The sequence below is a fragment of the Dendrobates tinctorius genome, unplaced genomic scaffold (genome assembly GCF_039654945.1).
Source record: "Dendrobates tinctorius isolate UK_male_01 unplaced genomic scaffold, ASM3965494v1 ptg000332l, whole genome shotgun sequence".
Classification (NCBI taxonomy): Eukaryota; Metazoa; Chordata; class Amphibia; order Anura; family Dendrobatidae; genus Dendrobates; species Dendrobates tinctorius.
In genome coordinates this window covers 18,522,430-18,549,144 of record NW_027361998.1, presented here as the reverse complement: position 1 = coordinate 18,549,144, position 26,715 = coordinate 18,522,430, and the positions used below count along the sequence as shown (strand labels likewise).

Below are 26,715 nucleotides of genomic sequence, written 5' to 3'. Positions count from 1 at the left end.
GCCTATAGTTGCCTGGGTCCACCTTCTTCCCCTTTTTGAAGATAGGAACAACATTTGCTCTTCTCCAGTCTTCTGGCACTTCTCCTGTTCTCCAAGAATTATCAAAGATTATGGAGAGGGGTTCAAAAATTTCTTCTGCTATCTCCTTCAGTACTCTGGGGTGTAATTCATCTGGACCTGGAGACTTGAATTCATTTAGGTTAGCTAAGTGTTTCCTCACTATCTTTCTGTTTATAGATATCCTGGATTCTTCTATTCCCTTAATAGGACAGTGAATAACAGTTGATGTTGCATTTCCTTTCTGAGAGAAAACAGATGCAAAATAGGAATTTAAAAGTTCAGCCTTCTCAACATCCTGTCTTACCATTTCATCATTTTCATCCTGTAAAAATCCTATAGCATCTTTGACTTTTCTTTTACTTTTGACATATCCCCAAAATCCTTTATTATTGCTTTTGACATCTCTTGCAAGCCTCAGTTCATTTTCAGCTTTAGCTAATCTGATTTGTGCCCTGCAGGTTCTGCAGACAGCATTATATTCTTCTTTAGATATGCCTCCCTCTTTCCATTTTATAAACATTTTTTTCTTCCTTTTTAGCATGTGCTTAAGTTCTGTGTTCATCCATCCTGGTTTCCTTAAATGCTTCCTATTCTTCCCTCTTTTCGGAATTGTTAACAACTGTGCTTTGAGAATTTCATTTTTCAAGATTTCCCATCCTTCCTGGACATTTTTGTCTTTAAGGATATCCAGCCATTGGATCCCTCCAATTCTCTTTCTGAATCCCTTAAAATCTGCCTTTCTGAAATCTAACCTTGACGTCTGAGTCTTCACAGGTCTTCCACCTCTAGTAATCCAAAATTCTAAAATAGCATGGTCGCTACCTCCTAGGGTCCCAGCCACTTTTACCTCCTCAACCATTTCCTCCCTGTTTATAAGGATTAGATCCAAGGTAGCAGTTCCCCTTGTTTTCTCCCATACATACTACATACATACTACATGCTACATACATACATACTACATATATACTACATGCATGCTACATACATACTACATGCTACATACATACTACATATATACTACATGCATGCTACATACATACTACATGCTACATACATACTACATATATACTACATGCATGCTACATACATACTACATGCTACATACATACTACATATATACTACATGCATGCTACATACATACTACATGCTACATACATACCACATATATACTACATGCATGCTACATACATACTACATGCTACATACATACTACATATATACTACATGCATGCTACATACATACTGCATGCTACATACATACCACATATATACTACATACATACAATACATTCATACAATACATACATAGACATACAGTACATATAACATAGAGTAACATACTTACCAATACTTGTCACATTGTTCCCCGAAGCCATTGTCTTTTCCGGAATAAATATTAACATAACAAACCACAAAAATTCTCACCCACGATCCGAAGCAGTCCACGAGTGTGTCCCACGACGATCTTGAGTAGAGAACTGCAGCATCAGCTGATGCTGCCGTTCTCTACGGTCTGCAGGAATCCAATGACGGAAGGTAGGTAACCTTCCGCACTGTATTCCTCCGCCACTTAAAAAAAAAAAAGTCCCTAGTCTCACTTTATGCCATTGCTGTGTGGGAATTTCCCATTGGCTAATGTGTCAATCACTGTCATGGTAGCAGGCATCGCCAGATGGGACTTATAGTCCCATCGGACGATGCTTGCACAGACCCCTGGACATCAGCACAGCCCCCCGGCAGGCTGGTACAGACCCCCACAGGGTGCACAGACCACCGGCAGGCCGGCACAGCCCCCCGGTAGGCCGGTACAGACCCCCACGGGGTGCACAGACCACCGGCAGGCCGGCACAGCCCCCCGGCAGGCCGGTACAGACCCCCACGGGGTGCACAGACCACCGGCAGGCCGGCACAGCCCCCCGGCAGGCCGGTACAGACCCCGGGCTGTCCACACAGCCCCCCGGCAGGCTGGCAGAGACCCCCGGAAGGCCCGAAATGACGGCGCATCATGATGCGCACACACCGCGCATCATTATGACGTCAGGCTGTCAATCAACTTTGAACTTCCGATTCCGATACTGACTTCCGATATTGAAAAAATATCGGAAGTCGGTATCCCGATACAGCAAGTATCGGCCGATACCCGATACTTGCGGTATCGGAATGCTCAACACTAGTGATAACCACTACACTACAGAAACCGGCTGCGGAAGGTAACTGTGGTCATGACGAGCCATCGAGAACAAAGACTCAACGTCAAAAGCTTTAATATCAACGCCTAATGTCATGCTTCTATCCAGTTTCGAACTGGGGACCGTTCGCGTGTGAGATGAACGTGACAACCACTACACTTCAGAAACTCCATGCAAAGCTAAAGATGTTTAAACATGCTGAAATGAACTTGAAAAAGAAAAAAACAGCCAGCCAAAGTCAAGAGGTCTTCCTCTATGTCTGAAGACAGGACAAAGTGCATTTTGCAACACAGGAACCTTTCATTTGTCAGGCTATTGGAGAAAAAGAACAAACAGGGAATCAAAACCATGCTCCACAAAACATTCTCATGCCTTTGTCCAAAAGCCAAAAAGAAAAAGCACCTAGATGCCTGCTTTCGCACCTTGATCCTATCAGGTGTTACTTGAATTAGGAACACTTAGACACTGTCAAAAACACACATGCTTGCCAAAAGCAAAAACGGGTAGAAATAATCACATTGGTAAAAGTAATGCTCATTAAACCAGCAATAGAATATGCTAACTAAGGCTAATTAAGCCAACAATATATGTTTGTGATCAAAATAAAGAAAAGCCACATGTTTCTGCCCGGGATCAAAACAGGGAACTTTCAGGAGGATGGCAAACAGGACAATCACTACACTACAATAACCAGACAAGAGCGTTTACTGTGGTCATGGCAAGCATTAAAGATCAAGCACTCATTGTCAAAAACACTAGCTTGCAAGAGGACCGCTGTGTTTCTGCCCAGTTTCGAACTGGGGACCTTTCACGTGTGAGGCGAACGTGATAACCGCTACACTACAGAAACCGGATGCAAGTGCTTACTGTGGTGACAACAAGCAATCGAGATCAAGAACTGAAAGTCAAAAGCTTGGATACCAAAGGGTAACAGCGTGTTTCTGCCCAGTTTCGATCTGGGGACCTTTCGCGTGTTAGGCGAACGTGATAACTAGAGTTGAGCGAAACGGGTCGAAAAAATTCAAAAGTCGGGTTTCATGAAACGAAACCCGACCCTAGGATGAGGTCGGCCACGAGGTCGGCGACTTACGCGCCAAAGTCGAGTTTCAAATGTTTGTTTTGTGCTCTTTTTCAGCCAATCAGGATCCACGGACAATGTGGGCAACGTGATGACCTAGGCACGGGTCACCACCATCTTTCAGAAGGGCATGCAAGTGATTGGCTTGCTTTGGTGGGCGTCACAGGGGGTATAAAAGGGCGTGCACGCCGACCGCCATCTTACTTCTGCCGATCTTAGTATAGGGAGAGGTTGCTGCTGATTCTGTAGGGATAAAAAAAAAAAATAAAAAAAATAAAAAACAAACAAAAAAAAAAAAAAACCACAAGGGTTGCCGTGACGTGGCGGGATGGCTTGTACATTATTTTGATCAAAATTATGTTTACTAAATACCCTTATTATTATCATTACCTTTGTGCATTATTTGCAGTATATTTTTTACTTTTTAGTTATATTTGTGTGTTTTTGGCTTTTTGTTTTCTCTGGTTAATGGTTATGTGTTAATATGCACTTACATTGTGCATACACATTAACTTACTTTTCTCAGTTCAGATTTGTTTTTTATTCATTTCATTGTGCATTCAGTGCATATATGGGTGTGACCGCCCTCTTTCTGAGCTGGGAAAGCCATCCAGTCTGGCCTAAGCTGTTACTAGTGGTTCAGTCGCTCGACCCTTATTCACATTCACGCCACTTGGCAAGTGAAAAGGTTTTAAATACAAGAGTAGGGACTGTCCCACAAGGGTTGCAGTGACGTGGCGGGATGGCTTGTACATTATTTTGATCAAAATTATGTTTACTAAATACCCTTATTATTATCATTACCTTTGTGCATTATTTGCAGTATATTTTTTACTTTTTAGTTATATTTGTGTGTTTTTTGCTCTTTGTTTTCTCTGGTTAATGGTCATGTGTTAATATGCACTTACATTGTGCATACACATTAACTTACTTTTCTCAGTTCAGATTTGTTTTTTATTCATTTCATTGTGCATTCAGTGCATATATGGGTGTGACCGCCCTCTTTCTGAGCTGGGAAAGCCATCCAGTCTGGCCTAAGCTGTTACTAGTGGTTCAGTCGCTCGACCCTTATTCACATTCACGCCACTTGGCAAGTGAAAAGGTTTTAAATACTAGAGTAGGGACTGTCCCACAAGGGTTGCCGTGACGTGGCGGGATGGCTTGTACATTATTTTGATCAAAATTATGTTTACTAAATACCCTTATTATTATCATTACCTTTGTGCATTATTTGCAGTATATTTTTTACTTTTTAGTTATATTTGTGTGTTTTTGGCTTTTTGTTTTCTCTGGTTAATGGTTATGTGTTAATATGCACTTACATTGTGCATACACATTAACTTACTTTTCTCAGTTCAGATTTGTTTTTTATTCATTTCATTGTGCATTCAGTGCATATATGGGTGTGACCGCCCTCTTTCTGAGCTGGGAAAGCCATCCAGTCTGGCCTAAGCTGTTACTAGTGGTTCAGTCGCTCGACCCTTATTCACATTCACGCCACTTGGCAAGTGAAAAGGTTTTAAATACAAGAGTAGGGACTGTCCCACAAGGGTTGCAGTGACGTGGCGGGATGGCTTGTACATTATTTTGATCAAAATTATGTTTACTAAATACCCTTATTATTATCATTACCTTTGTGCATTATTTGCAGTATATTTTTTACTTTTTAGTTATATTTGTGTGTTTTTTGCTCTTTGTTTTCTCTGGTTAATGGTCATGTGTTAATATGCACTTACATTGTGCATACACATTAACTTACTTTTCTCAGTTCAGATTTGTTTTTTATTCATTTCATTGTGCATTCAGTGCATATATGGGTGTGACCGCCCTCTTTCTGAGCTGGGAAAGCCATCCAGTCTGGCCTAAGCTGTTACTAGTGGTTCAGTCGCTCGACCCTTATTCACATTCACGCCACTTGGCAAGTGAAAAGGTTTTAAATACTAGAGTAGGGACTGTCCCACAAGGGTTGCCGTGACGTGGCGGGATGGCTTGTACATTATTTTGATCAAAATTATGTTTACTAAATACCCTTATTATTATCATTACCTTTGTGCATTATTTGCAGTATATTTTTTACTTTTTAGTTATATTTGTGTGTTTTTTGCCTTTTGATTCTGTAGGGAGAGCGTTAGGCAGGGAAGAAGACAAAAAAACTGCTTCTGCTGCTAGCGATTTGGCCTGCACAACACACAAGTCACTGTGTGTGCAGTACAAGGGGAGGCTATATTGTGGTGTATCAGTGGTGTTGGTTGTTGGGCTGCCTTTTAAGGCTTCCTGACACACTGGCATTGCTGTTTACCCACTGCTCTGCAAACTGCTTTATTAAAAGCAATCCAATCTCCCTTATCCTCTAGTCACTTTTGTCACAGCTGTGCCATCGAGCGTGTCACATAGCGCTCAGATATCAGTGGGCCGCACACAATCCACAAGTGTCCAGTGTCCAAAAGTGTGCGCAGAGATTCAAAATCTCCATTATCCTCTCGTCACTTTGGTCACAGGCAGCTGTGCCATCGAGTGTGTCACATAGCGCTCAGATATCAGTGGGCCTCACACAATCCACAAGTGTCCAGTGTCCAAAATTGTACGCAGAGATTCAAAATCTCCATTATCCTCTCGTCACTTTGGTCACAGGCAGCTGTGCCATCGAGCGTGTCACATAGCGCTCAGATATCAGTGGGCCTCACACAATCCACAAGTGTCCAGTGTCCAAAAGTGTGCGCAGAGATTCAAAATCTCCATTATCCTCTCGTCACTTTGGTCACAGGCAGCTGTGCCATCGAGCGTGTCACATAGCGCTCAGATATCAGTGGGCCTCACACAATCCACAAGTGTCCAGTGTCCAAAAGTGTGCGCAGAGATTCAAAATCTCCATTATCCTCTCGTCACTTTGGTCACAGGCAGCTGTGCCATCGAGCCTGTCACATAGCGCTCAGATATCAGTGGGCCTCACACAATCTACAAGTGTCCAGTGTCCAAAAGTGTACGCAGAGATTCAAAATCTCTATTATCCTCTCGTCACTTTGGTCACAGGCAGCTGTGCCATCGAGCGTGTCACATAGTGCTCAGATATCAGTGGGCCTCACACAATCCACAAGTGTCCAGTGTCCAAAAGTGTACGCAGAGATTCAAAATCTCCATTATCCTCTCGTCACTTTGGTCACAGGCAGCTGTGCCATCGAGCGTGTCACATAGCGCTCAGATATCAGTGGGCGTCACACAATCCACAAGTGTCCAGTGTCCAAAAGTGTACACAGAGATTCAAAATCTCCATTATCCTCTCGTCACTTTGGTCACAGGCAGCTGTGCCATCGAGCGTGTCACATAGCGCTCAGATATCAGTGGGCCTCACACAATCCACAAGTGTCCAGTGTCCAAAAGTGTGCGCAGAGATTCAAAATCTCCATTTTCCCCCCTCACTTTGGTCACAGGCAGCTGTGCCATCGAGCGTGTCACATAGCGCTCAGATATCAGTGGGCCTCACACAATCCACAAGTGTCCAGTGTCCAAAAGTGTGCGCAGAGATTCAAAATCTCCATTATCCTCTCGTCACTTTGGTCACAGGCAGCTGTGCCATCGAGCGTGTCACATAGCGCTCAGATATCAGTGGGCCTCACACAATCCACAAGTGTCCAGGGTCCAAAAGTGTACGCAGAGATTCAAAATCTCCATTATCCTCTAGTCACTTTGGTCACAGGCAGCTGTGCCATCGAGCGTGTCACATAGCGCTCAGATATCAGTGGGCCTCACACAATCCACAAGTGTCCAGTGTCCAAAAGTGTACGCAGAGATTCAAAATCTCCATTATCCTCTCGTCACTTTGGTCACAGGCAGCTGTGCCATCGAGCGTGTCACATAGCGCTCAGATATCAGTGGGCCTCACACAATCTACAAGTGTCCAGTGTCCAAAAGTGTACGCAGAGATTCAAAATCTCCATTATCCTCTCGTCACTTTGGTCACAGGCAGCTGTGCCATCGAGCGTGTCACATAGCGCTCAGATATCAGTGGGCCTCACACAATCTACAAGTGTCCAGTGTCCAAAAGTGTACGCAGAGATTCAAAATCTCCATTATCCTCTCGTCACTTTGGTCAAAGGCAGCTGTGCCATCGAGCGTGTCACATAGCGCTCAGATATCAGTGGGCCTCACACAATCTACAAGTGTCCAGTGTCCAAAAGTGTACGCAGAGATTCAAAATCTCCATTATCCTCTCGTCACTTTGGTCAAAGGCAGCTGTGCCATCGAGCGTGTCACATAGCGCTCAGATATCAGTGGGCCTCACACAATCCACAAGTGTCCAGTGTCCAAAAGTGTACGCAGAGATTCAAAATCTCCATTATCCTCTCGTCACTTTGGTCACAGGCAGCTGTGCCATCGAGCGTGTCACATAGCGCTCAGATATCAGTGGGCCTCACACAATCTACAAGTGTCCAGTGTCCAAAAGTGTGCGCAGAGATTCAAAATCTCCATTATCCTCTCGTCACTTTGGTCACAGGCAGCTGTGCCATCGAGTGTGTCACATAGCGCTCAGATATCAGTGGGCCTCACACAATCCACAAGTGTCCAGTGTCCAAAAGTGTACGCAGAGATTCAAAATCTCCATTATCCTCTCGTCACTTTGGTCACAGGCAGCTGTGCCATCGAGCGTGTCACATAGCGCTCAGATATCAGTGGGCCTCACACAATCCACAAGTGTCCAGTGTCCAAAAGTGTACGCAGAGATTCAAAATCTCCATTATCCTCTCGTCACTTTGGTCACAGGCAGCTGTGCCATCGAGCGTGTCACATAGCGCTCAGATATCAGTGGGCCTCACACAATCCACAAGTGTCCAGTGTCCAAAAGTGTACGCAGAGATTCAAAATCTCCATTATCCTCTCGTCACTTTGGTCACAGGCAGCTGTGCCATCGAGCGTGTCACATAGCGCTCAGATATCAGTGGGCCTCACACAATCTACAAGTGTCCAGTGTCCAAAAGTGTACGCAGAGATTCAAAATCTCCATTATCCTCTCGTCACTTTGGTCACAGGCAGCTGTGCCATCGAGCGTGTCACATAGCGCTCAGATATCAGTGGGCCTCACACAATCCACAAGTGTACAGTGTCTAAAAGTGTACGCAGAGATTCAAAATCTCCATTATCCTCTCGTCACTTTGGTCACAGGCAGCTGTGCCATCGAGCGTGTCACATAGCGCTCAGATATCAGTGGGCCTCACACAATCTACAAGTGTCCAGTGTCCAAAAGTGTACGCAGAGATTCAAAATCTCCATTATCCTCTCGTCACTTTGGTCACAGGCAGCTGTGCCATCGAGCATGTCACATAGCGCTCAGATATCAGTGGGCCTCACACAATCCACAAGTGTCCAGTGTCCAAAAGTGTACGCAGAGATTCAAAATCTCCATGATCCTCTCGTCACTTTGGTCACAGGCAGCTGTGCCATCGAGCGTGTCACATAGCGCTCAGAAATCAGTGGGCCTCACACAATCCAAAAGTGTCCACAAGTGTGTGCAGAAATTCTAAATCTCCCCTGTCCTATAGACACCTTTTTCCTCTTTTTTCTTATTACTATATAGTTTGATGGATTTTGTCTACATTTCTACCAAAAATGAGGAAGGCTGGTGGAAGAGGCCGTGGAATTGGGCGGGGGTTAGCAGCTGGTAATGATTGTGTTGGTGGTGGATCTGATGGTAGTGTCAAGAGCAAAATAGGACTGAATGCAGGAGGTGCTGCCCCTGCGTCATCGTCTGGCTACATAAGGCCTCGAACGCTTAGTTTTCTAGGAGTTGGCAAACCTCTTTTAAAGGCAGAGCATCAGGAAAAAGTTTTGTCTTACATTTCTGACTCAGCCTCCAGCTCTATCGCCTCCTCTTCTTCAGTTGTAAAAAGTAAAAGCACTGAGTCGTCATTGGAGGCTCATGTTCATGAACCACACCTTTCCTTGTGTCCTTCACCCCAACCAAGATTGAAGGATGACGCAGGCCATACTACTGATTACTCCATGGAGCTGTTTTCAAATACCATGCCTGGATTATCAAGTCAAATGGTGAATTACCCAGGCCAAGATGAATCTGACATGGAGTGCACTGATGCACAGCCGCTGATGGATGATTCTGCTGGTACATTCTCTCAGAGCACTACATTGTCCTCGCAGTGTACAGAGCCAGATTTTGACCCTGATGAGACTCAGGTGCCCCTTCCCGCACACTATACCACCATACACGGTGACACAGAGAAAGATGCACATGACATAGAAGAGGAGGCGATGGATGACCCAGTTGTTGACCCAGATTGGCATCCATTGGGGGAAGAGGGTGCTGCTTCCAATAGCTCAGATGAGGAGCATCCACAGCAGACATCGACATCGCAACAGCTGTTATCTGGCAGGCCCGGAGCACTCCAAAGACAGGTTCCAAACATCAAAAGAGTTGCTGGACAGCTTGTCCGGAGGGTCAAAAGATCACAGCGTGCTAGGCCGCAAAATGTCTGCCAAAGTAGGAAGAGTGCAGTGTGGCACTTTTTTGAACAAAATCCTCATGATCAGGCCAAGGTTATCTGTAAGAAGTGCGCAAAGACCTTTAGCCGAGGTAAATCTGAAAAATTTGAATACCAGTTGCATGCTTAGACATTTAACCAGCATGCACTTGCAAGCGTGGACACAACACCAAACCTCAAGTGCCACATGTGCAACTGATCACAACGAAGGTAGTCAGCAATGCTACATTGTTTCCCCCACTGTAAGCCAACCGGTTAGCACAGCAGCAAATGTTGAGGTGTCGTTGCAAGGCCACAGCAGTCAGGGAATCCCACTGTTATATCAACGAAAGACTGATTCTAGGCCATCAGAAAGAACACCAACTCCATCACCATCATCAACCCTCTCTCAGTCCGCCCTGTCCACCGCTACTTCCATCATATGCAGCTCTCAAGTCCAGCTCACCCTCCCAGACACTATGAGTAGGTCAAGAAAGTACTCAGTCTCTCATCCGCGTACACTGGGTTTGAACGCCCACATTGCCAAACTAATCTCGTTTGAGATGATGCCCTTTCGGTTGGTGGAAAGCACAGCTTTCCGCGAACTCATGGCCTATGCAGTACCACGCTATGACCTACCCAGTCACCACTTCTTCTCTCGCAAAGCCATCCCAGCCCTCCACCATCATGTGAAAGACCGCATTGTCCATGCACTCAAGCAGTCAGTGAGCGGAAAGGTGCACCTCACAACTGATGCATGGTCCAGTCGGCATGGCCAGGGCCGTTACGTGTCCATCACTGCGCAGTGGGTTAATGTGGTGGATGCAGGGTCCACAGGGGACAGCGGTGGTGGGACAGTGCTGCCTAGCCCACGGTATAGGAAACAGTTGGCTGGAGGCGTTCGACCCTCCTCCTCCTCCTCCTCCTCCAGAAGCGAAAGCTCGTCCACAGAGCGCAGTCGTACGAGCACTCCATCTGCAGCTGCCACTGTTGCACACGATGTGTCCCCCTATCGAGCAGCTAGTGGAAAGCATCAGCAGGCTGTGTTGCAGATGATGTGTTTGGGCGACAGACACACCGCCGAGGTGCTGGCCGAGTACTTGAAGCGAAAAACTGAGTCATGGCTGGGCAGTGTACATCTTGAGGCAGGCAAGGTAGTTAGTGATAACGGCCGTAATTTTGTGGCAGCCATAGCCCTTTCAAAACTCAGCCACATACCTTGCTTGGCTCACACCTTGAACCTGGTGGTGCAGTGCTTCCTCAAAAATTATCCGGAGTTAACAGCCCTGCTCCAGAAGGTGCGAAGACTGTGCGCGCACATCCGCCGGTCGCCTGTACACTCCGTTCGCATGCAGAAGCTGCAGCGATTGCTCCACCTTCCCAACCACCGCCTCATTATCGACATTGCAACAAGGTGGAACTCCACCCTGCACATGGTGGAGCGGCTGTGCGAGCAGAGGCAGGCCATAATGCATTTGTGGGAGGATACACGGCCAGGCACTTTGAGAGCAGATATGGAGTTGACAGGCGTGCAGTGGTCGAAGCTGAAAGACCTTTGTAAAGTCCTTCAGTGTTTTGAGGAATGCACATGGCTGGTAAGCGCAGACGACGCCATCCTAAGCATGAGCATCCCACTTATACGTCTGCTCATGCAAACTTTGACGCACCTTAAGGAGCAGGCGTCTGCAGCCAATGTTGATGAGGAGGAAGAGGAGGAGGGAATCCTTGATGACATTCAGCCATTGTCTGCTCAGGGACCTCTCCTGGACGAGGTGGAGGAAGAAGAGGAGGAGGAGGAGGAGGAGGATGATGGGGATGATTACTTAGGGGAGGAGGATGCATCTCGTGGGGCAAGTGAAAATGTTGGCGTGGCAAGGTCTGGTACAGGGTTTGTGCGTGACTGGAGGGATGTGGATTTGCCAGAAAGTGCTCCTCCACCCAGCACTCGCAGTGCATCATTGACACCGGGAACATTGGCCCACATGTCAGATTATGCCTTGCGGATCCTAAAAAGGGACCCCCGCATTGCCAAAATGATGAACGATGACGACTACTGGTTGGCCAGCATCCTGGATCCACGCTATAAAGGCAAATTACAAAACATCATGCCACAGGAGAACCTTGACCTAATATTGGCTAATAAACAAGCAACTCTGGTAAATCGGTTGCTTGAGGCATTCCCAGCACACAGCAGCGGTGATGGTTCTCACATGAGCCGTACGGGCTGGGGGCAGCTTGGCAGAGGTGTTCGTGGTGCACACAGCAGAAGTGGCGTTGGAGACAGGGGTTTCATGACAATGTTGTGGACTGATTTTTCAAATACCGCTCACACAACTGGTAATACTGCATCGATGGAAAGTGACAGGAGACAGCAGTTGTCAACTATGGTTACAAACTACTTTTCCTCCCATATTGATGTTCTCCCACACAGGTCATTCCCCTTTGACTATTGGGCCGCTAAACTGGACACCTGGCCTGAATTGGCCCAACATGCCTTACAGGAGCTCGCTTGCCCAGCTGCAAGTGTGCTATCGGAAAGAGTCTTCAGTGCAGCTGGATCAATCCTGACAGAAAAAAAGACCCGTCTGTCAACCCAAAATGTGGATGATCTAACCTTCATTAAAATGAACCACGCATGGGTTTCCAAGGATTTTGTCCCACCTTCCCCTGATGACACATAGGGTGACAGAAAAATGGCTTGCTTTGGTCCACCTCTTCCTGGTACTTCACCTATTTCGCCTTTTGCATCAGCTGAATGTCCAACATCAACATATGCCACTTTCTAAAACTCCCTAACTGTGCTGCCTCCCCCCCATGGCCGGGGTAACCACCTAGCGTACGACACCGTGCGAGTGCCGTTGCCCTGGACAGGTGGGTAGGCCGACTCTTGGGCGCGGGCACTGGCACAGGGTCCCTCATAGTGCAATCAAGTGTCTCTGACGGTGGTGGTGCACACCCGCCGTCAGACACACCGCTGTACTATGAGGGGCCCAGTGCCAGTACCGACGCCCAAGAGTGGGCCCCCCTTGCTTGGGCAGGGCCACAGCATTTGCAATCTTTACCTCTCCCTGCTCCTCCGCTGTGTAATCTGGGCCGTCAAATCCATACTGTGCCTGACACCGTCTGAGCCTGCCTCCTGAGACATATATTTTGAATGTGTATGCTATCCATACATGTTATCCAGGGATACGGTACCCTTTCTAACCTTTGTGCAATGACGTGCAATCCATACTGGGCCTAACACCGTCTGAGCCTGCCTCATGCTGTATAGACATATATTTTGAATGTGTACGCTATCCATACATGTTATCCGGGGATACGGTACCCTTTCTAACCTTTGTGCAATGACGTGCAATCCATACTGGGCCTAACAACGTCTGAGCCTGCCTCATGCTGTATAGACATATATTTTGAATGTGTACGCTATCCATACATGTTATCCAGGGATACGGTACCCTTTCTAACCTTTGTGCAATGACGTGCAATCCATACTGGGCCTAACACCGTCTGAGCCTGCCTCATGCTGTATAGACATATATTTTGAATGTGTACGCTATCCATACATGTTATCCGGGGATACGGTACCCTTTCTAACCTTTGTGCAATGACGTGCAATCCATACTGGGCCTAACACCGTCTGAGCCTGCCTCATGCTGTATAGACATATATTTTGAATGTGTACGCTATCCATACATGTTATCAAGGGATACGGTACCCTTTCTAACCTTTGTGCAATGACGTGCAATCCATACTGGGCCTAACACCGTCTGAGCCTGCCTCATGCTCTATAGACATATATTTTGAATGTGTACGCTATCCATACATGTTATCCGGGGATACGGTACCCTTTCTAACCTTTGTGCAATGACGTGCAATCCATACTGGGCCTAACACCGTCTGAGCCTGCCTCATGCTGTATAGACATATATTTTGAATGTGTACGCTATCCATACATGTTATCCGGGGATACGGTACCCTTTCTAACCTTTGTGCAATGACGTGCAATCCATACTGGGCCTAACACCGTCTGAGCCTGCCTCATGCTGTATAGACAAATATTTTGAATGTGTACGCTATCCATACATGTTATCCAGGGATACGGTACCCTTTCTAACCTTTGTGCAATCACGTGCAATCCATACTGGGCGTGAGAACGGCTGGCGAGCTGTTAAGCAAGCTACAGCACCTGTCCAGACAAGTACAGGGATTCCCTAGCGAAGAGACTTATTTGATTGTTTTCAATGTTGGGACAGCAATTTTTGGGGAGCACTATACTCTGGAGAATGATAGATGGGGCCCACCATACACTGGAACATTCCAAAGGTGGACATCAGACACTGGAGCAGCATTTACAGGGCCCATTATACACTAGAGCATTAGAAATGGGGCCCATTATGTTTGGAGCATTATTTGGGCCCATAAGACAGTGGAGCTTCATCCATGGGGACCAACATATACTGTAGCATTATGTGGAGCTCATCATATACTGTTTCAAACATTATATGGGACCAATGATTCTGTATGGAGAAATAGATGGGCCTCGTCATGAGATGTAAAAAGTGAGGTATTTTTAATTGTACTATACCGCTATTTATCTGCCGTATCGGAGCATGATGAGTTGTGGTATGTGTTAAAGGGGCGCTCTTTCGCCCAGGGCACATGAAAACCTGCAGCCAGCCCCCCCCCCCACAACTTTAGCCAAATAACACCCATTTTTCAGTGCGTAACTTACAGTGCCTACAAGTAGTATTCAACCCCCTGCAGATTTAGCAGGTTTACGCATTCAGAATTAACTTGGCATTGTGACATTTGGACTGTAGATCAGCCTGGAAGTGTGAAATGCACTGCAGCAAAAAAGAATGTTATTTCTTTGTTTAATTTTTTTTTAAATTGTGAAAAGTTTATTCAGAGGGTCATTTATTATTCAACCCCTCAAACCACCAGAATTCTGTTTGGTTCCCCTAAAGTATTAAGAAGTATTTCAGGCACAAAGAACAATGAGCTTCACATGTTTGGATTAATTATCTCTTTTTCCAGCCTTTTCTGACTATTTAAGACCTTCCCCAAACTTGAGAACAGCACTCATACATGGTCAACATGGGAAAGACAAAGGAGCATTCCAAGGCCATCAGAGACAAGATCGTGGAGGGTCACAAGGCTGGCAAGGGGTACAAAACCCTTTCCAAGGAGTTGGGCCTACCTGTCTCCACTGTTGGGAGCATCATCAGGAAGTGGAAGGCTTATGGAACTACTGTTAGCCTTCCACGGCCTGAACAGCCTTTGAAAGTTTCCTCCCGTGCCGAGGCCAGGCTTGTCTGAAGAGTCAAGGCTAACCCAAGGACAACAAGGAAGGAGCTCCGGGAAGATCTCATGGCAGTGGGGACATTGGTTTCAGTCAATACCATACGTAACGTACTCCACCGCAATGGTCTCCGTTCCAGACGAGCCCGTAAGGTACCTTTACTTTCAAAGCGTCATGTCAAGGCTCATCTACAGTTTGCTCATGATCACTTGGAGGACTCTGAGACAGACTGGTTCAAGGTTCTCTGGTCTGATGAGACCAAGATCGAGATCCTTGGTGCCAACCACACACGTGACGTTTGGAGACTGGATGGCACTGCATATGACCCCAAGAATACCATCCCTACAGTCAAGCATGGTGGTGGCAGCATCATGCTGTGGGGCTGTTTCTCAGCCAAGGGGCCTGGCCATCTGGTCCGCATCCATGGGAAGATGGATAGCATGGCCTACCAGGAGATTTTGGCCAAGAACCTCCGCTCCTCCATCAAGGATCTTAAGATGGGTCGTCATTTCATCTTTCAACAAGACAACGACCCAAAGCACACAGCCAAGAAAACCAGGCCTGGTTCAAGAGGCAAAAAATCAAGGTGTTGGAGTGGCCTAGTCAGTCTCCTGACCTTAACCCAATTGAAAACTTGTGGAAGGAGCTCAAGATTAAAGTCCACATGAGACACCCAAAGAACCTAGATAACTTGGAGAAGATCTGCATGGAGGAGTGGGCCAAGATAACTCCAGAGACCTGTGCCGCCTGATCAGGTCTTATAAAAGACGATTATTAGCTGTAATTGCAAACAAGGGTTATTCCACAAAATATTAAACCTAGGGGTTGAATAATAATTGACCCACACTTGTATGTTTAAAATTTATTAAAATTTAACTGAGCAACATAACTTTTTGGTTTGTAAGATTTATGCATCTGTTAATAAATCCTGCTCTTGTGTGAAGTTTGAAGGCTCTAACTTATTTGCATCTTATCAAACCTGCTAAATCTGCAGGGGGTTGAATACTACTTGTAGGCACTGTATATTATGAAGTTAATTAAGGTTGACAAGCTTAAGTAAGAAGAATTGATGTTTTTGGCATTCAAATGGGCACTGTAGGTGTGTTTCCTGTCCTCCTCTCACTGCCGACTTTTATTCCCCATTGACTTACATTGGGATTCGTGTTTCGGGACGACCCCGACTTTTCCCTTTAATCGGACGATCTTGCGCGACCCGACTTTTGGAAAAGTCGGGTTTCACGAAATGAAACGCGACCCTAAAAAACCAAAAGTCGCTCAACTCTAGTGATAACCACTACACTACAGAAACTGGCTGCGGAAGGTTACTGTGGTCATGACGAGCCATCGAGAACAAAGACTCAACGTCAAAAGCTTTAATTTCAACGCCTAATGTCATGCTTCTATCCAGTTTCGAACTGGGGACCGTTCGCGTGTGAGGTGAACGTGACAACCACTACACTTCAGAAACTCCATGCAAAGCTAAAGATGTTTAAACATGCTGAAATGAACTTGAAAAAGAAAAAAACAGCCAGCCAAAGTCAAGAGGTCTTCCTCTATGTCTGAAGACAGGACAAAGTGCATTTTGCAACACAGGAACCTTTCATTTGTCAGGCTATTGGAGAAAAAGAACAAACAGGGAAACAAAACCATGCTCCACAAAACATTCTCATGCCTTTGTCCAAAAGCCAAAAAGAAAAAGCACCTGGATGCCTGATTTCGCACCTTGATCCTATCAGGTGTTACTTGAATTAGGAACACTTAGACACTGTCAAAAACACACATGCTTGCCAAAAGCAAAAACGGGTAGAAATAATCACATTGGTAAAAGTAATGCTCATTAAACCAGCAATAGAATATGCTAACTAAGGCTAATTAAGCCAACAATATACGTTTGTGATCAAAATAAAGAAAAGCCACATGTTTCTGCCCGGGATCAAAACAGGGAACTTTCAGGAGGATGGCAAACAGGACAATCACTACACTACAGTAACCAGACAAGAGGGTTTACTGTGGTCATGGCAAGCATTAAAGATCAAGCACTCATTGTCAAAAGCGCTAGTCTGCAAGAGAAACGCTGTGTTTCTGCCCAGTTTCGAACTGAGGACCTTTCGCGTGTAAAGCGAACGTGATAACCACTACACTACAGAAACCAACCGATTCAAACAAACAAAAATGCTGTGGTCATGGCAAGCAATAAAGAACAAGCACTGAAAGTCAAAAAGATCGTTTTAAAAGAGAAAAAGCTGTGTTTCTGCCCAGTTTCGAACTGGGGACCTTTCGCATGGGAGGCGAATGTGATAATAGCTACACTACAGAAACCGGATGCAAGCGTTTACTGTGGTGACAACAAGCAATCGAGATCAAGAACTGAAAGTCAAAAGCTTGGATACCAAAGGGTAACAGCGTGTTTCTGCCCAGTTTCGAACTGGGGACCTTTCGCGTGTTAGGCGAACGTGATAACCACTACACTACAGAAACCGGCTGCGGAAGATTACTGTGGTGATGATGAGCAATCGAGAACAAAGACTCAACATCAAAAGCTTTAATATCAACACCTAATGTCATGCTTCTATCCAGTTTCGAACTGGGTACCGTTCGCGTATGAGGTGAACGTGACAACCACTACACTTCAGAAACTCCATGCAAAGCTAAAGATGTTTAAACATGCTGAAATGAACTTGAAAAAGAAAAAAACAGCCAGCCAAAGTCAAGAGGTCTTCCTCTATGTCTGAAGACAGGACAAAGTGCATTTTGCAACACAGGAACCTTTCATTTGTCAGGCTATTGGAGAAAAAGAACAAACAGGGAAACAAAACCATGCTCCACAAAACATTCTCATGCCTTTGTCCAAAAGCCAAAAACAAAAAGCACCTAGATGCCTGCTTTCGCACCTTGATCCTATCAGGTGTTACTTGAATTAGGAACACTTAGACACTGTCAAAAACACACATGCTTGCCAAAAGCAAAAACGGGTAGAAATAATCACATTGGTAAAAGTAATGCTCATTAAACCAGCAATAGAATATGCTAACTAAGGCTAATTAAGCCAACAACATACGTTTGTGATCAAAATAAAGAAAAGCCACATGTTTATGCCCGGGATCAAAACAGGGAACTTTCAGGAGGATGGCAAACAGGACAATCACTACACTACAGTAACCAGACAAGAGCATTTACTGTGGTCATGGCAAGCATTAAAGATCAAGCCCTCATTGTCAAAAGCGCTAGTTTGCAAGAGGAACGCTGTGTTTCTGCCCAGTTTCGAACTGAGGACTTTTCGCATGTAAAGCGATCGTGATAACCGCTACACTACAGAAACCAAAAGTTTCAAACAAACAAAAATGCTGTGGTCATGGCAAGCAATAAAGAACAAGCACTGAAAGTCAAAAAGATCGTTTTCCATGAGAAAAAGCTGTGTTTCTGCCCAGTTTCGAACTGGGGACTTTTCGCGTGTGAGGCGAACGTGATAACCGCTACACTACAGAAACCGGATGCAAGCGCTTACTGTGGTGACAACAAGCAATCGAGATCAAGAACTGAAAGTCAAAAGCTTGGATACCAAAGGGTAAAAGAGTGTTTCTGCCTAGTTTCGAACTGGGGACCTTTCGCGTGTTAGGCGAACGTGATAACCACTACACTACAGAAACCGGCAGCTGAAGGTTACTGTGGTCATGATGAGCCATCGAGAACAAAGACTCAACGTCAAAAGCTTTAAAATCAACGCCTAATGTCATGCTTCTATCCAGTTTCGAACTGGGGACCGTTAGCGTGTGAGGTGAACGTGACAACCACTACACTTCAGAAACTCCATGCAAAGCTAAAGATGTTTAAACATGCTGAAATGAACTTGAAAAAGAAAAAAACAGCCAGCCAAAGTCAAGAGGTCTTCCTCTATGTCTGAAGACAGGACAAAGTGCATTTTGCAACACAGGAACCTTTCATTTGTCAGGCTATTGGAGAAAAAGAACAAACAGGGAAACAAAACCATGCTCCACAAAACATTCTCATGCCTTTGTCCAAAAGCCAAAAAGAAAAAGCACCTAGATGCCTGCTTTCGCACCTTGATCCTATCAGGTGTTACTTGAATTAGGAACAAATAGACACTGTCAAAAACACACATGCTTGCCAAAAGCAAAAACGGGTAGAAATAATCACATTGGTAAAAGTAATGCTCATTAAACCAGCAATAGAATATGCTAACTAAGGCTAATTAAGCCAACAATATACGTTTGTGATCAAAATAAAGAAAAGCCACATGTTTCTGCCCGGGATCAAAACAGGGAACTTTCAGGAGGATGGCAAACAGTACAATCACTACACTACAGTAACCAGACAAGAGCGTTTACTGTGGTCATGGCAAGCATTAAAGATCAAGCACTCATTGTCAAAAGCGCTAGTTTGCAAGAGGAACGCTGTGTTTCTGCCCAGTTTCGAACTAAGGATCTTTCGCGTGTACAGCAAACGTGTTAACCGCTACACTACAGAAACCAACCGATTCAAGCAAACAAAAGATGCTGTGGTCATGGCAAGCAATAAAGAACAAGCACTGAAAGTCAAAAAGATCATTTTCCAAGAGAAAAAGCTGTGTTTCTGCCCAGTTTCCAACTGGGGACCTTTCATTTGTCAGGCTATTGGAGAAAAAGAACAAACAGGGAAACAAAACCATGCTCCACAAAACATTCTCATGCCTTTGTCCAAAAGCCAAAAAGAAAAAGCACCTGGATGCCTGCTTTCGCACTGATAGGAACTGAAGGAGTTAAATTGAGTTCTGTCTATGTTGCATTCTCTTGTTTAAAACCTTATCTGTTCTTCGAGGAGATGTCTCAGACATCTCCCTTGTGAACCAAGGTCAAATACCTCTGCTTTTTTGCCTAAGTGACTTTCTTTGTAGAAAACAAGTTGTGAAATCATTTGTACTGCGCATGTCTGTAAATGTTTAAATTCTTTACTATAAAAGACGGAAGCCTAACTGATAAGCCAGAGGCGTCTTGGCAGGCATCCCGAGTGGTATTAAACAGCCCGTGTCTGTGTTATCCTTCTCGACGGAGCAATTGATTAGAGACATATGGTGCTTCACACCTAAGAACATCGGTCCTTCAGATGAAAGAGTAATCTGAGGTATCCCGACAGTTTCCTGGCGCCCGAAACAGGGACCTGATATAGGCACCTCTCCAAGACTACCCGATCTACAGACCACTCCAGTTACTGATGAAATTGTGAACAGCAGAACTAAACACCTGGCCAGGTAAGAGATCAATTTTTCTCTTCTCTGCTCTTTATAATCTATCATTATAACTAAGGTCCGTATAAAGGGGAATCTAGTAGAGGAGGGGGCCGTAAAATCAGGTCCATATAAGAACTCTGAGGAAATCGGGTGTGACACGCATATGTAATTTCTGCTCGAATGAGAGGTTACTGTAGGTTCTGTCTGTGCACAGCTATTTTTAGAAAAAGAGCTGATGCAAATCAAAATGGGAGAGGTCTGACATTACGGAATATAAGGCTGGGTGAACAGTTCATACTGCGCAGCCCGGACGGACAAGTTTTTCACAATAGACGATTCCGCACTAGAAATAGAGGAGGTTGTTGAGTGACTGCCTTGATTTGAAGGACTGTGAAAAGTAGACAAATAAGCTGCACACAAGGTATTCGTTCAAAGAGTGGTGATATTGCCTAACTGGGTCATGTGACAGCGTCCTTTCGGGGAGGTCACCGCCTAAGCTTAAATCAACACCCTTTACGAATAAACCTTGTGACAGATAAGAGTGTGATAGTGTAAAATAATGCATATCCTGTAAAATACTCAGGACTAGTTACCAGATACAAATATAGTGGTTTATTTGCTTATTTCCATCAAAGAAAGGTTATTACAGAAAAACAGGTGAATAAAAATAGGTGAAAGAGAAATTGTCCATTAGATCATGTTCTGAGATCCCACATGGCAAAAGCAACATGTATTCTTCTTCTCTCCGAGATCCTGAATAGCAAATGGCTGCTGTGTCTTAGTTCGGCTTCTCACATAGCCGTCAAGTAATATACCAGCTGTTATGTCATGTCATCTTGCGTCTGTCTCTCATGATGGTGAGGGAAGAAGAGAGCGACCTCTACAGTTAGCCATGAATTATATACGTCTCCTAAAGCACGTGGTCTCTACATATATGGAGCTGTCTTTCTACCATGAGCCAAGCTTAAAAATAGCCTATGTCATGTAAGCTAAAGCATTCTACAGAACTGGGTCTTATAAGAAATTAACGGATTATTAATATTTAACAATTCCCCCTTTTGAGGGAGACAGACATTAATCGGAACCCTCAAATATAACAAGATCTTCTTTCTTCTTTTCTTCTTCTTTGACAAAATAATTTAATATCAATAATAATAATAATAATAATAATAATAATAATATCAGATTACCGTTATAAGTACTCAATGACATAATTGATGTGAATTCATGTTATGGTAAGCCGTGAACAATATTCATATAAAATATGTATAATTATACTTCCCTAAGTCTAAATTGAAGCATCTCAGGTCCAGTCATCATCATCTGATGTCATCTGGTCTTCATTTTGATGTCTTCTGTCTTCTTCTTGGTTCTTTTAAAAATACAGTTTTCTTATAGCATATAGATGTTGTAGGAATTGTGTGGTGTATCAAATCAAAGTCCATAAATTCAAATGTTGATAAGAAACAAAGTCTATAGATGAAATGCAGCTTTAATATCTGTGCAGTGTCATCTTTAAAAACCTGGGCTTACATTGGCTCGCCTTGGATATTCTGGAATCCTCCATCGGTACTGGTCTTTGAACAGGTGTGACGTCTTTGGTCAACAAAGCAAGGGTTAAAATGACTCTTCCTTGCTAAACATAGCACCATAACCAGTCCTTGTCCTAATGCACAGGACATATGTCAGGGTTGTAGCTTCCTGATAATTACCTTCTTTGTTCACCAGCTTTCATCGAAGCTTTTCAGGTGATTGAAAACCTCTGGAACTTGATAAGAACGTGATAACACCGTTCATCTCAGCATCATAGGATCATCGTCCTCTGGTTGTCAGGTTAGACACTTTAATTGTGACTGTCGGTGGTGGATACTGCACTTGTGACTGTCAGTGGTGGATACTGCACTTGTGACTGTCAGTGGTGGATACTGCACTTGTAATTAACACAGTCTATTACTCAGTAATCACAGCTTTGTTACCTTCTGGGATTTCTGGATCGCGGCATTCTTCTTCTTGCAACTGATAAAAATCAATGAAGTTTAGAAATGTGAAAAGTCTTTATTAACATAATTTCAGTATCTTGCTTGAAGTCTTCATTCCCTATTCTATACCAAATCTGGTAATTTCCCTATCCCATAATATCACAGCGTACCATAGCAATCAGTAATATCCATATAATTATTATCAGAATTTGTACTGTATATGGATTTCAATATTTGAAATAATAAACCAATAATAAGTGATAATACATTATTATCCATTTTTTTCATGTGATAGAACATTTTTATGTCATAGGTGTAATTACCTTTTTCAACCCATAGGTGTCACTGTGTTTTATGTAACCAGTGTTTTCATCTTTATTAATAAGGAATATATTTATTATACTAATAATATGTAGGAATGTATAGCCATGAACCAAAATAAGAATATAAGAGTGAGCGAATGAATGAATAAAAGAATTGTTGCATATAACTCAGAAGTGAAACATTTTCTTTGTAATAGAACCATATAATTGCTATATTTAATGAAGCAATATTCTCAGTAGATATTACTTTACTAAATATTGGTGAAAGAATTAAAAATAATGAAAAATAAGAATAAAAATAAAAATAAGAATAAGGCCTTTATGTTGATGCAGAGTAGTTATGTCTTCAAATTATGCAACTTTGCATGTAATTCCTCTTAGTGTAAAGAAATGACTCTTTATAATACTTGTTATTATACCCAATACTTATACCATTGTACCTTATTAATATTTTTTCCTATTAAAATGTGTGAAGAAGAAGTATTAATCAAATGTGATTATGTAGTCAGGATAAAAAACATATTTCCCCCTTAATACCAAAAAATATTGTTTCATGAAATAATTCATTTATCAAAACCAAAATTAAAAATAATTAATGTATAAATTATGTGAATTTATACCTGCTTATACCATTATTTGTCTGAAGATGTGTAACCATCAAAATTAATTTGAATATCATAAAATTATCCTTTGGAAAAATTAATTTAAATGTAGTTTAAGATTAACACACTTGGACAGAGAAGGAAGGTCCACTATTCCCAGATGCAGATGGTGAATACCAGGCTCTGTGCTGGTGCCTGTTTAAAAGAGCTAAAGCTGATAAGGAAAGAATAGATTTTCTTCCTAAACTATTTTCTATTTTGTTGTGCGATTGCACTTATCCACAATTAACTAAATCAAGAAATAATAATTACTATAGAAATATAGAAATATATGTTGTGTAGATAATATTTCATTATGTATCTTAATATTCTAATAATTTCCTAAAGATAAAAGCTTTGGGGTTTTTTTTTTTTTTTTTTCTCATGCATTCAGGATCCTGAGGTCTCACAAACGTATCACATTACTCGCTCAGCAGCTGCTCATACACTCAGTCACTGTCACTCAGACTGTGTCACATATTAAGTTTAATACACGTATTTTAACCCAAATTATCCTAATTATCAATGCATTGTAAACTATTTCAATTTAGTCTCTTAATATTTCTTTGAATATTCCCCAAATACACATGACATAAATATATATATAGCTATACTTGACATTTAGGCCTGGAAAAAAAATTCCATTGCTTTGCAAAAGTTGAGACCCCCTTTAAAATTCTTTTCCTAAGGAACAGGGACATAGTATACTGGTATACTTGTATTATTAGAACAAGGTTGAAATTTTCACCTGTTGAGGTTGTCATTCAAACCATGCAGTAAAAAAGCACACACCCAGAACATTTTAAAAAGCAATTGGTTATTTCCTTTTAAGGGTTAGATATATAAAATCATGCAATTATTGCAACATCCTGTGTAAATAAAGGCATAAATCCTTGGAAGAGAATTTTTCTCGATTAAGTCCTGCTTTGAAATGAAAATTCTAAGGAAACATAAAAAAATAAGGTTAATATCATATTCATATTCTAAATATTATTACTGATGTAGATTTTAATTTTCATTAAAAAAATACAGTTCTACTATTTCTACTTCTACAAACACTCTATATATACTGTATGACTATGTATATATCTACAAACCATAAAACTACAGGATTATACTCTATAAAATAATTACATATAACTCACTAATTGTATAACACTGTTACACAATATATATATATATATAATTACTTTTTCTAGCCAATTCCTACACCCATACTTATTTCTCTGCAAAAAATATCCTGAAAAGTTCTTGCCATTTTAAAGCTGATAGATTCTTGGAGCAGAGTATTCAGTTTACAGGCCATGATGTCACTCACCACCTGTTTCTGTCTGTTAAATTCGGCCATCTTAGTTACAGAAAGAAAATCAGAACTCATCATTTTTCTTAATTCAATTTGTGTCTTTTCGGTGTTCTTTTGCATCATTCCATATGGTTTATAACAAACATGTGATTTTCTTTTTCTTTCTTCGTAGATTTGATTTTGGGGAAAACTCATTTTAGAAGGTTTTGCTAATACAGGCTTCTGATAAGATTTTACTCTGCCTGTCTTTACAAAATTAGCACAATTTACTTTCCTCTCACGATTCTCGTGTTTTCTGGCAAAATCAAGGGATTGCGCACATTCAAACAAAGAATCTTTTTGTGACGCAATAACACGAGATGCAGGATTTAGAAACCAAAATTTGCTTACAAAACTCCTTATGAGGGACGGTGTTTTGACATTCTCACTCAGCATTCTATACAAACGTTCATATATGGACATGAACGTAAAAATACATTCCTTCCGACCAATCCTTAATTTTTGAAGAATATCAATATCTGGATGATTTTCATTTGATGAACAAAAAATGAGAATTTTTAATCTGTCTTTATCAGTTAAATTCTCATGTGTTTCACCAGATAACTTTAAAGACAATCTCCTAGCAAAATTTACAGGGATCCACATTTTGAACAACTGATTCTTCTCCTCATTAGATAAATCAAAGTTACCAGAACAACTTTCAAAGATCTCAGAGTTTCTACAAACATCTATTTTGTTGTCATAAGCAGGAATTATTTGGCATATTTTTATCAAATTCTTCCTCACGCTACTTCGGATTTGGGCCTGTGAGTCTTCTATTTTTAGTGGTACGTCTTTCCCTTGTACGTCCTCTACGTCAGTTCTGAAGTCTCCTCCTACTTCTCCATCTTGTTCCACGTCTGCAAGGTCACCTTCAATGGCTGCTACTACTTGTAACTGTTTCTCCACATTACAGTGAATCTCGGGAATATCACTATCCTCTACACAATCATTTTTAGATTTCTCTGACACAGATCTATGAAATATATCTACCATCTGTAGAATATTTTTTAATCTCTCTCTTTCTCTATTGAAAAACTTAGAATCTAACCTCTGATTCTCGAGTTCACACTCGGCATATAAACTTAACCATAAAACTTCTGAATTAGAATTGTCTACAGACTTAAATTTCAATTTACTCTGCTTAGCAAGACAATTAATGACATCCATTTTATCTTACCTTGAAATGTCTCAGCTCCTTTGATGGACAACGCTGGGTTCCTGTCTTCACACGTCTGGCTTAGGTCTGGTACTTTTGGCACTTGTAGTACTTCTCAATCTATCTGGTACTTCTTACTTCTAGGTTCTATGTGATTCTTGTAAGTAGTGGAATTCCCGATAACTTGCACATATGATTTGACGTTAGCAAAGTCCAATCCCCCGTGTGTGCAAGTTGAGGGAAATCCGCAAAAAAGTACAAAAATTCAGATCTGGCTGGCTCTCCAATGTAAAATAATGCATATCCTGTAAAATACTCAGGACTAGTTACCAGATAAAAATATAGTGGTTTATTTGCTTATTTCCATCAAAGAAAGGTTATTACAGAAAAACAGGTGAATAAAAATAGGTGAAAGAGAAATTGTCCATTAGATCATGTTCTGAGATCCCACATGGCAAAAGCAACATGTATTCTTCTTCTCTCCGAGATCCTGAATAGCAAATGGCTGCTGTGTCTTAGTTCGGCTTCTCACATCGCCGTCAAGTAATATACCAGCTGTTATGTCATGTCATCTTGCGTCTGTCTCTCATGATGGTGAGGGAAGAAGAGAGCGACCTCTACAGTTAGCCATGAATTATATACGTCTCCTAAAGCACGTGGTCTCTACATATATGGAGCTGTCTTTCTACCATGAGCCAAGCTTAAAAATAGCCTATGTCATGTAAGCTAAAGCAATCTACAGAACTGGGTCTTATAAGAAATTAACGGATTATTAATATTTAACAGATAGAATGAGCACAGGACCACGAAATGAGCCTGTGACAGGATATGACTGAAGAACCCCGATAGATGGACACTTTGTTTACAATCCTGTGTGTTGTGGGAGTATTTCTGTTCGGATGCTACATAGCATATAAGTACACGAAACACGTAGTACACCGAGGAACAGA

General features: G+C 42.6%; 6 non-coding genes across 6 annotated transcripts; all 6 read right to left on the bottom strand.

Annotated features, from left to right (window-relative positions):
• Nucleotides 1-3,027: 3,027 nt before the first annotated feature.
• TRNAV-CAC (transfer RNA valine (anticodon CAC)) lies at nucleotides 3,028-3,100 on the bottom strand. Its single transcript has one exon. It is a non-coding gene; the product is annotated as a tRNA-Val (tRNA).
• A 14,074-nt stretch (nucleotides 3,101-17,174) lies between these two features.
• On the bottom strand, nucleotides 17,175-17,247 carry TRNAV-UAC (transfer RNA valine (anticodon UAC)). The gene has a single exon. It is a non-coding gene; the product is annotated as a tRNA-Val (tRNA).
• Nucleotides 17,248-17,343: 96 nt separating this feature from the next.
• TRNAG-CCC (transfer RNA glycine (anticodon CCC)) lies at nucleotides 17,344-17,416 on the bottom strand. Its single transcript has one exon. It is a non-coding gene; the product is annotated as a tRNA-Gly (tRNA).
• An 86-nt stretch (nucleotides 17,417-17,502) lies between these two features.
• Nucleotides 17,503-17,575, bottom strand: TRNAV-AAC (transfer RNA valine (anticodon AAC)). The gene has a single exon. It is a non-coding gene; the product is annotated as a tRNA-Val (tRNA).
• A 937-nt stretch (nucleotides 17,576-18,512) lies between these two features.
• Nucleotides 18,513-18,585, bottom strand: TRNAV-CAC (transfer RNA valine (anticodon CAC)). The gene has a single exon. It is a non-coding gene; the product is annotated as a tRNA-Val (tRNA).
• Nucleotides 18,586-18,671: 86 nt separating this feature from the next.
• On the bottom strand, nucleotides 18,672-18,744 carry TRNAV-AAC (transfer RNA valine (anticodon AAC)). The gene has a single exon. It is a non-coding gene; the product is annotated as a tRNA-Val (tRNA).
• Nucleotides 18,745-26,715: the final 7,971 nt, after the last annotated feature.